Here is an 8,761-nt window from a genome sequence, read left to right as displayed (position 1 = left end):
TTCTTGTTTGTATGTGTATTTTTTCCAATGAGATGCCCCCACAGAACTGTCCGCAGCTTTTCCATCTTGCGTCTGTAATATGGCATTTTATATTTAAAACGCTGCTGGGCATCCCTGCAGAAGGATCCTGGTGTTATTCTTCTTTTGCAGATCTCAAGATCATTTCCCACTTTATTGACAGAGATCCAGAGTTGGTTGCGGGGGAGGGAGCGGGGACTCTGCGTGCAACTTCTCGCTAATGGGCCAGCTCTCTCCAGACGCAGCTAAGGCAGGGCTAGGATTCTGAGGACTGGTGAGGTGAGGTTAAGCCACTTCAGCCTGTCCTCCACTGTGGGTGGGAACAGGAGAGGGAGTTGCTTGAGGAGATTAAAGGTAAGTTTTCTCCCATTAAAAAAAAAAAAATTATAGCAGCCCTGACCAGGTGGCTCATTTGGTTGGAGCGTTGTCCCGTACACCAAAAGGTTGCAGGATCGATTCCCAGCCGGGGCATGTACAGGAGGCAACCGATCAATGTTTCTCTCTCACATTGATGTTGCTCTCTCTCTTTCTCTCCCTTCCTCTCTCTAAAATCAATAAAAATACATCCTTGGGTGAGGATTTTAAAAAATATGGTAAAGTATACTAACATAGGCTGAATATGTGTCCCCTTCCCCCCCCCAAATTCATATATTGAAACCTAATCCCCAATGTGATGGTATTTGGAGATGGGGGGGGGGGGGCTTTGTGAGGTGATTAGATCATGAGGTTGCGTCCTCGTGCTGGGATTAGTGCCTTCATAAAAGAGCCCCCAGAGCCCTCCCTCACCCCCTCTGCCCTGTGCGGGCACAGCCAACAGGCAGCCATTGGGGAGCCAGGCAGCGGGCTCTGCCCAGACACCGGATCTGCCTGTGCCTTGATCTTGGACTTCCAGCCTCCGGAACTGTGAGAACCAAATGTCTGTTGTTTACAAACCATCCACTCTACGGTATTTTGTTATAGCAACCCAAGCAGACTAACACATGTACGGAACCTAACGTTGACCCGTTTTCATCAGTTTTAAGTGTACAATTTCGTGGCATGAAGTACATTCACATTGTTGTGCAACCACCACCACTCTCCATCTCCAGACCTTCAGGTGATTTTTTTAAAGCCACGTCTTGCCTCAGCTCCCAAATTCCAGGGAACTCTGTGCTCACTTCCTCTCCAAGTCCATGTTCCTGCCCTGATGATTTCACATGGAGAGTGGGAAGGATTTTTTTTTTTTTTTTAACACTACATGATGAATTGGTTTCAGTGGAATTCAAATGATCTTGTTTTGGTTATTTCTTATCGGGAATGCTGAATATTTTTCTAAGAGTAATGGCAGAGATGAAGGGGCAACAGGGAGATACATCTTTTGTGAGTCAATTCAGCCAACGAGAGGAAATGGTTAGGTGACCTTATATCATTTCTGGAAATATGTTCTCGGTGCTAAAGGGGCGTGTGGTACCCTCAAAGAACTAAGACACCCAGTTTTTACTCAGTAAACCTTCTGGCTGTACCTTAGGGCAGCGTCCTCAGTGTTTTTATATTTGCTCTCTATCGATAAGAACCTCTTGAGGTCACGGTGTCCTTGGGCTCCCACTGAGCTGGGTGACGGGACGTTTTTTAATATTTACTTAGTGTGCACAGCATACCAGGAACTTCGCCACAGACACACGGAGCCTGGCCTCGAGCTGAGCCTGACTTGGGAAGACTTCCCTGTAGGCTCATCTTTTGCTGATTTCAACTTCTGGAGTTTCGGGGGGACGGGGGGACCGGAAAGAGTTATAGCCTTCTTCACCCAGTGTCTGCATTATCGGCCATGGAGGTGTGTTTGTACAATACAGGCTGAATCGGTCATACGTCAACTAAGATGCACTTGGCTTCTTGGAATATTCTTGTAACAACTTAATTGCATTCTGCTCAAAGAAACTTGCTCAGACACATTTTGTAAAAACCCAAACATCTTGTCCACCTCTGCTTACCCCACCCCCACCTCTCTTTGTTCAAAACCCCACTTGTTTTTATGCCTCTGCTCTAAACCCTCTCGGGGGAAATTCTGCGTTTTGTTTTGGAGGTATTTTTTCTTCCTGATATGGCAATGTCTGTTAACATGACATCGGAAACAAGCAGCCACATTTTTCATCTCTGTGCAGCTTCTGACACATCTTCTGGCTCTCCTAACGCAGGATTTGCTAGGTAAATCTCTGGCTAATTAAGACAATAATATTAGACGTAGAGCTAGTTTGTTTAGCCAAACAAGAAAATATGAATGGAAGCAGTGCTCATGATATAGGAATACTTAAATCTTTATGGAGACAAATGGAAATGTTGTGTTAGCTGTTGAGTTTTACTTTCCTGTGTAATTGCTCATGAATCCCAGGGGGCAACTTGTGACATGCTAAGTAGCCTCTAGGGGTTATGGTCAGGCTTAGAAGTGTTTGAGCAGAGCGTTAGGGGCTTTCAGATTTTATGCCAGTTGCTATTATTATTAAATTTTCTGTACTGAAAAATCATTTAGCAAAAAAGCAACACCCATTTCAGGCAAGATTTAGTCACATGTCACAAATACTATGAAAAGTAGACATTTATAAATTTAGGTTCTTAAAACAAACACTATTGAATACCAACTGAAAGCCTAATCCATGTTACTACCATCACTCATTCCAGCATCTTGTGATGTAGGTCAGTAGTAAATCAGTGGGCTTCTAAGTTATACAGAAAACATAACAGGGAGAAGGAAGAATTCACAGCATATGGAGTCAGAGGGGGTGTAATAGGAGAGATTGTCCAATATTCTCCCCCACCCCACTTTCTTAGCCCCACCCCACCACCGTGTCCAATGCAGGAAACTCCTCCATAACATCTAGGACAGAGGTGCTTCTAAGTTCTCCTTGCATAGTTTCAGGGTCAAGGAGCTCAGTACCTGACAAGTCAGCTCATCCCTTATTTGCATAGCTCCAATTGTTAGAAATTGTTATGAGTTCTCAACTCTCTACCTTACATAACCACTGACCATATTCCTTGCCAAGGCAAGCTGTCATTTTATGCTGTCAAGTTTTATAAACACATGTACAAGCTCACATAAAGCATTTACTGTAGACTATTAGAATTTTAACAGAGCTGCGATATAGCAAGGAGTCATGTAGCCACATTACATGAGAAATATCTTACCAAGTTCACTAATATCTCCTCCCTTTGATTAAATGCCCTCATATGGTCCTGGGAACATACTACAGGTGGGCAGGTGGGCATGTAAGTTAGAAAAATCAAATAGGACTTGGATGGAAGTCACCTATTCAAACCTGGACTTCATCGTCAACTCCCATTTGGCTCCTCCTGTTGATGGCAAGGAAGAGAAGGCCATAGTTAGGTTAAAGTAAGGGCATCTCTAAGGGCTGGGGGAGTAGTTGGCCACTCATTCACATGGGTCACTGGTCATGCTGTGTCCTCCTCTCTGCTGAGGAAATGGGATCGAAGGTAGAACGATACCACTTTTGCTCAGCCACCCCCTAAATCATATAACCATGGAGCTGGAAAACCAACCCTAGTGTTTTACAGACAGGAAAACAGATTTAATAGTCTTTTTCAGAATATTTACCAGGCTTGCAAACTTAAATGGCTATCAGAGCAGGGAAGAAACCCAAATGAATGAAGTGGGCAAGGTACAAAAGGTAAAGAGCCCTTTTCCCAAGAACACAATGGGGAGTGGTGAGGACTAGGGAAAACTGGTGGATTCCTGCTCCATCTAAAGAGGGCAGCTGATTCTCAACTCTGATGGGTTGTTATTATTATGAAGGAAGGCAGACCCAGTGTTTCCAGAAATCTGGATTTTTGTGTGAGTGATCCTAAATGATTATGTGTTCAAATTGAAAGCGCTGTGTGGACTAACACCAGTGCGGGCCAACTAAAATAAGCCCGTGAGCCAAATTCTCTTTGCAGATGCTGGTCTAGGGTTTGGGAAGCTCATGGATGAGTTGTGTCCTGAGTAAGGGCATTAAAGAGTGGGGCTGTGAGTGGATCCAGATGGTTTTCTGCAGTTGGCCTTTACCCATCCCTCCCCCTTCTCCAGAAAAGATTGAGTTAAGCTCCGTGTCACCCCCAGAGAAATGCCTGTTTGTCCTCTGAGACCAATTGACCTCAGCAGGGTGCAAAGGAGGAAGCTAGCTGGGAATGGCTGCTTGAGGGAATGAACACACCATAAGGAGAATAAGAGCAAGAACACAAGAGACAGGAAGGTCAAGCACATTTGACATGTCTAAACTTTTGGCATTAAAAATCACACTTCCCCCACCCTGCACCTTTCCCCCACCCCCCCCACCCCCCCCCCGCAAAAAAAAAAAAAAAAGTACCTTTATTTAGAGCATTTCGTACCACCTTCAACCAAAAGCATAGCTAATGAATTTGCAATCAGTGCTCTTTTGTTTTCTGGGACACAGTGACTGATTGGTTCCCTGTAATTCCAACGGACATGGGCTCTTCAGGGGACCAGATGGGAAAAGTGCCTGATGGGAACGCTGGGTAAGTTCAGTCCTGATTGGGAATGAATGATTGATGCCAACTGACGCTGAAATGCAGCATGTTTCCATTTAAGAGGACTCACTAGAGGAATGTAGCTCTCCTGCCTCTCCTCATTTATCACGGTGTTTACAAATCCTGTCTGAAGTTGAAAGTAAATTATCATCCTGTTGCTCGTGGTTGTTGAACAGCTGAGGGCGTTAAAGGTGATGGAGCATGAGCCCATTGACGGAGCCCTGTGAAGGGAAAGGGGCCCACAGGGAGGCACCCCGGGCATGTACGATACTAAACCTAGGAAAGGGCAGCTTCTGAAAGGGGGGAAGCACTTCTTTCAGTAATTGTTCCAGTCGAATGGTGTCGCTACATAAAATGCAGAATTAACTGGGATTTGGGGTTTTGGTCAGGTGATAGGATTAAAGAGCAGTCTGGTCACTCAGTAAAAATCTGAGTGGTGCCTGAAGTGAGGATGATAAGGCCTTCACCGCATGGAACCTCGTGTGAATCTAACTCGGAAGGTTCGTGGTCATCACATCTGGGCACATTTATCTCACAGAAGACTCCGAGTTGTGTCTCCCATTCAGTACATCAAAGATCATGCAGTGAAACAGGGTTAGACTCCAGACCAACGGGTGGAAGCGAAAGGGAGTAAGAAATTAGGTGTGACATTAGGAAGAGTTTTCTAATTAGAGTTGTTTGAAAATAGAAGTGGCCTTGAGTCAGGGTTAAACAATGGCTTGGCAGTGATGTTTTAAAAGAGATTCAGGCACCCTATAGGGCTGAGGTAACATGACATGTCTCTCTCTCTCTCTCTCTCTCTCTCTCTCTCTCCTTATCTAACCTTGAGATTCTGTGATTCTAATAATCTGGCATGGAATCCTGAAAGGTTCAACCTTCCTGCATTTTCTGTTTCCTGGATCATAAATCATGTTTTAAAAACAATAATCTGGCTTCTTTGCCTACCACCGGAGTTTCCCTAATGCAGAAATTAAAATACAACTGATAGTGAAGTTAAATAGGTAATATAGGGAATATGAGATGTGAGGAAATCTCAGAAGTCAAAGTCAAGTGACTGTATATTTAAAAATCATGTTACTGCATAGGTGAAAGCTGAATAGGTCTGATTTGTATTTTATCTAAATAAATACAACTAACCCTGGCCAGTATGGCTCAGTTGCTTGGGTTCGTCCAGTGCAGCGAGAGGTCACCAGTTCGATTCCCAGTCACGGCACATGCCTGGGCTCGATCCCCAGTAGGAGGCATGCAGGTAGCAGGTGACATTTTTCTCTCTCATCAATGTTTCTTTGTCTCTCTCTCTCTCTCCCCCCCTCTCTCTAAAATCAATAAAACATATTAATTAAAAAATACATAAATAAAAATTAATTAAGTAAGTAATTAAGTAGTGATTGAGAGCATAGATGCTGGGGCCAGATCGTCTGTGTTCACATCCTAGTTCTGTCTTAGACTAGACCTTGAGCAAATCATTCAACCTTTCTTTTCCTCAGTTTCCTCATCTGTGAAATGGGGTTAATGATAGTACCTACCTCATACAATTTGTGGAAAGAATAAGAGGCTAGAGGGCATAGAAAACATTCAGAACTGAGCATGACACAGAGTATGCATTCAATCATGCTGCTGCCCTGCTGATGTTATTGTTAAAGAGCAGAATGAGAGGCTGTGCTTCAGAGCTGACCCGATGGGCCCAATTTTACTTTTCTCCCATCAAGAATCTATTTCGATCAAAGAATAGCCCATGTTGATGCTCTAATGGGGTATAAATATTTTAACTGAATGTTTTCCTCTCTATGCTGGTGACATTATAGACTCTGTCAGAATAATTATATTCTTTTAAAAAAAATTTTAATCCTCATCAGAGGATGTTTTTATTTATTTTTAGAGAGAGAAGAGGGGAGCGAAAGAAAGAGAGGGAGAGAGGAAAGAAACATCCATCAGTTGCCTCCTGAACACATCCCAATGGAGGATTGAACCTGCACCCTAGGTATGCGCCCTGACTGGGCATCAAACCTGTAACCCTTATACACAGGATGGCACTCCAACCAGCGGAGCCACACTGGCAAGGGCATAATGATACTTTTGATAGAAGGATTAAAGGAAGTTTTTGTTCTCTAAGGAAATTTACCTTTGACCACATTCAGGTATTTTTCAGGCTTCAACCTGTACTGATATGTTTGACTACTGCACTGCAGAAATGTAGTTTAACCTTTTAAGGGTCTTGTTTTGTTAATCATCAAATAATTTAGTTCTCTACGATGTAGTCTCAGCCTCATGGTATATTTATAAAAAATACTAGAGGCCTGTTGCACGAAGAGATTCGTGCAATAGGCCTTCCTTCCCTTGACTTCCAGCACTGGTTTTCCTCCAGCACCTGGGACCCAGGCCTTCGCTCCGGCCAAGTCTGCCATCTTCATCTTCGCTGCTTTGCTGCAGACTCCAGCTGGAGTCTGCAGTCTTGTCTTCGCAGCAGCACTCCACTCCTGTAGATCCCTTCTCCCCTCCCACCCCCCGCCCTCCCTCTCATAGCAGGTGTCCTGCCCCACCTGGCCACTCCGCACCTGGAGCAGCTGGGCAGCCGCCATCTTTGGCCTTCTAAATTGCATACTCACTCTGATTGGCTGTGGGCATAGCAGAGGTACAGTCAATTTACATGTTTGTCTATTATTAGGTAAGATTCTATTTTTTTAAACCAAGAATCAATGCATAGAATCCTAATTTAAATAATCTAAATTTAAGATACCTAAATTTTTAGCACTAAAATGTGAACTGTTATAATGACAATTTGAAAACTATGTAATAAATACATATGTGCTTACATATAAATTGTATTTTTAATATAGTATATATATTTTTATATATTTTATTATGCTATCCTCAAATTTTCTTCACATTAGTATAATTTGAGCTGAATTTAGGAACAGATCTTGGAAAGCATAGAAAGTTGAAATGTCATGAACATAAATGTTACATACACAGTTACTAAAGTAAAAAAGGTTTATGCAATAGACATTCATTCCTCATATCTTTTTTTTATTCTCTGCATTGTGCGCAGCTACTCTGCTTATCAATAAGACAGATATGAGGATTTAATTCTTTAAAATCTGCCCAGCCAGTGTGGCTCAGTGGTTGAGTGTCGACCTATGAACCAGGAGGTCAGGGTTCCATTCCTGGTCAGGGCACATGTCTGGGTTGTGGGCTTGATCCCCAGTGGGGGGCATGCAGGAGGGAGCCAATCCATGATTCTCTCTCATCATTGATGTTTCTATCTCACTCTCTCCCCATCCTCTTTGAAATCAATAAAAATAGGTAAAAAGAAATAAAAAATAAAACCTTTTAACTTTTTATTTGAGAATCATTTTAAAATTAGAGAAAAGTTGTAAGAATAAGAATAGTGCACAGAACACTCATGTGTCCTTTACCCAGTGCCTTTTTACCCCAATTTCTTTATCATATGTGCTATCTGTATATAATATTTTTTGAACTGCTTGAGGGTAAGTTACAGCATGGTTCTTTTACTTCTAAACACTTTAGTGTGTATTTCCTTAGAATAGGGATATTCTATTTCATAACTGTAGTACAATGATCAGCTCTATAACTTGAGCATAGATATAAAACTTTACTGTCTGTACTTCAGTTTTATTAACTGACATAATGTCCTTTATAGCATATTTCTTCCTTCCAGTACAGGACCCAGTCATGGGCTAGGTATTGAAATTAGTTGTCTTTTTTTTTTTTTTAATATATTTTATTGATATTTTACAGAGAGGAAAGGAGAGGGATAGAGAGCTAGAAACATCGATGAGAGAGAAACACCAATTCAGCTGCCTCTTGCACACTCCCTACTGGGGATGTGCCTGCAACCAAGGTACATGCCCTTGACTGGAATCGAACCTGGGACCCTTCAGTCCGCAGGCTGACGCTCTATCCACTGAGCCAAACCGGTTAGGGCAGTTATGTCTTTTTAGCCTCTTTTAATCACTATATTTCTTTGTCTTTCATGAAATTGTCACTTTTGAGGACTATAATTTCCCCCCTCCAGTAGAATACTGAGGACACTTCATTTGACCTCTGACCTTCATGTGCTTGAGAGAAGGGTGATTTGCTCTGAGGAGTTGTCAGACTGAGCCCTGCAATCACATGGTGAATCCCTGTGTCATGGTGCTGGGACCTGGGAGATGAGTCTCTCTATGGGGACCGATCCAGTCCTCGGGGAGCAGCCCGCCTTTAAAGA

General features: G+C 42.9%; 1 protein-coding gene across 1 annotated transcript in view; it reads left to right on the top strand.

The window, feature by feature from the left end:
* Nucleotides 1-8,761, top strand: part of SHROOM3 (shroom family member 3) — a 292,517-nt gene that overhangs the window by 147,267 nt on the left and 136,489 nt on the right. The window lies entirely within an intron of this gene.

The sequence above is a fragment of the Eptesicus fuscus genome, chromosome 2 (assembly GCF_027574615.1).
Source record: "Eptesicus fuscus isolate TK198812 chromosome 2, DD_ASM_mEF_20220401, whole genome shotgun sequence".
Classification (NCBI taxonomy): Eukaryota; Metazoa; Chordata; class Mammalia; order Chiroptera; family Vespertilionidae; genus Eptesicus; species Eptesicus fuscus.
The sequence above is the reverse complement of the archived record's forward strand: the minus strand, read 5'-3'. Positions and strand labels throughout refer to the sequence as shown.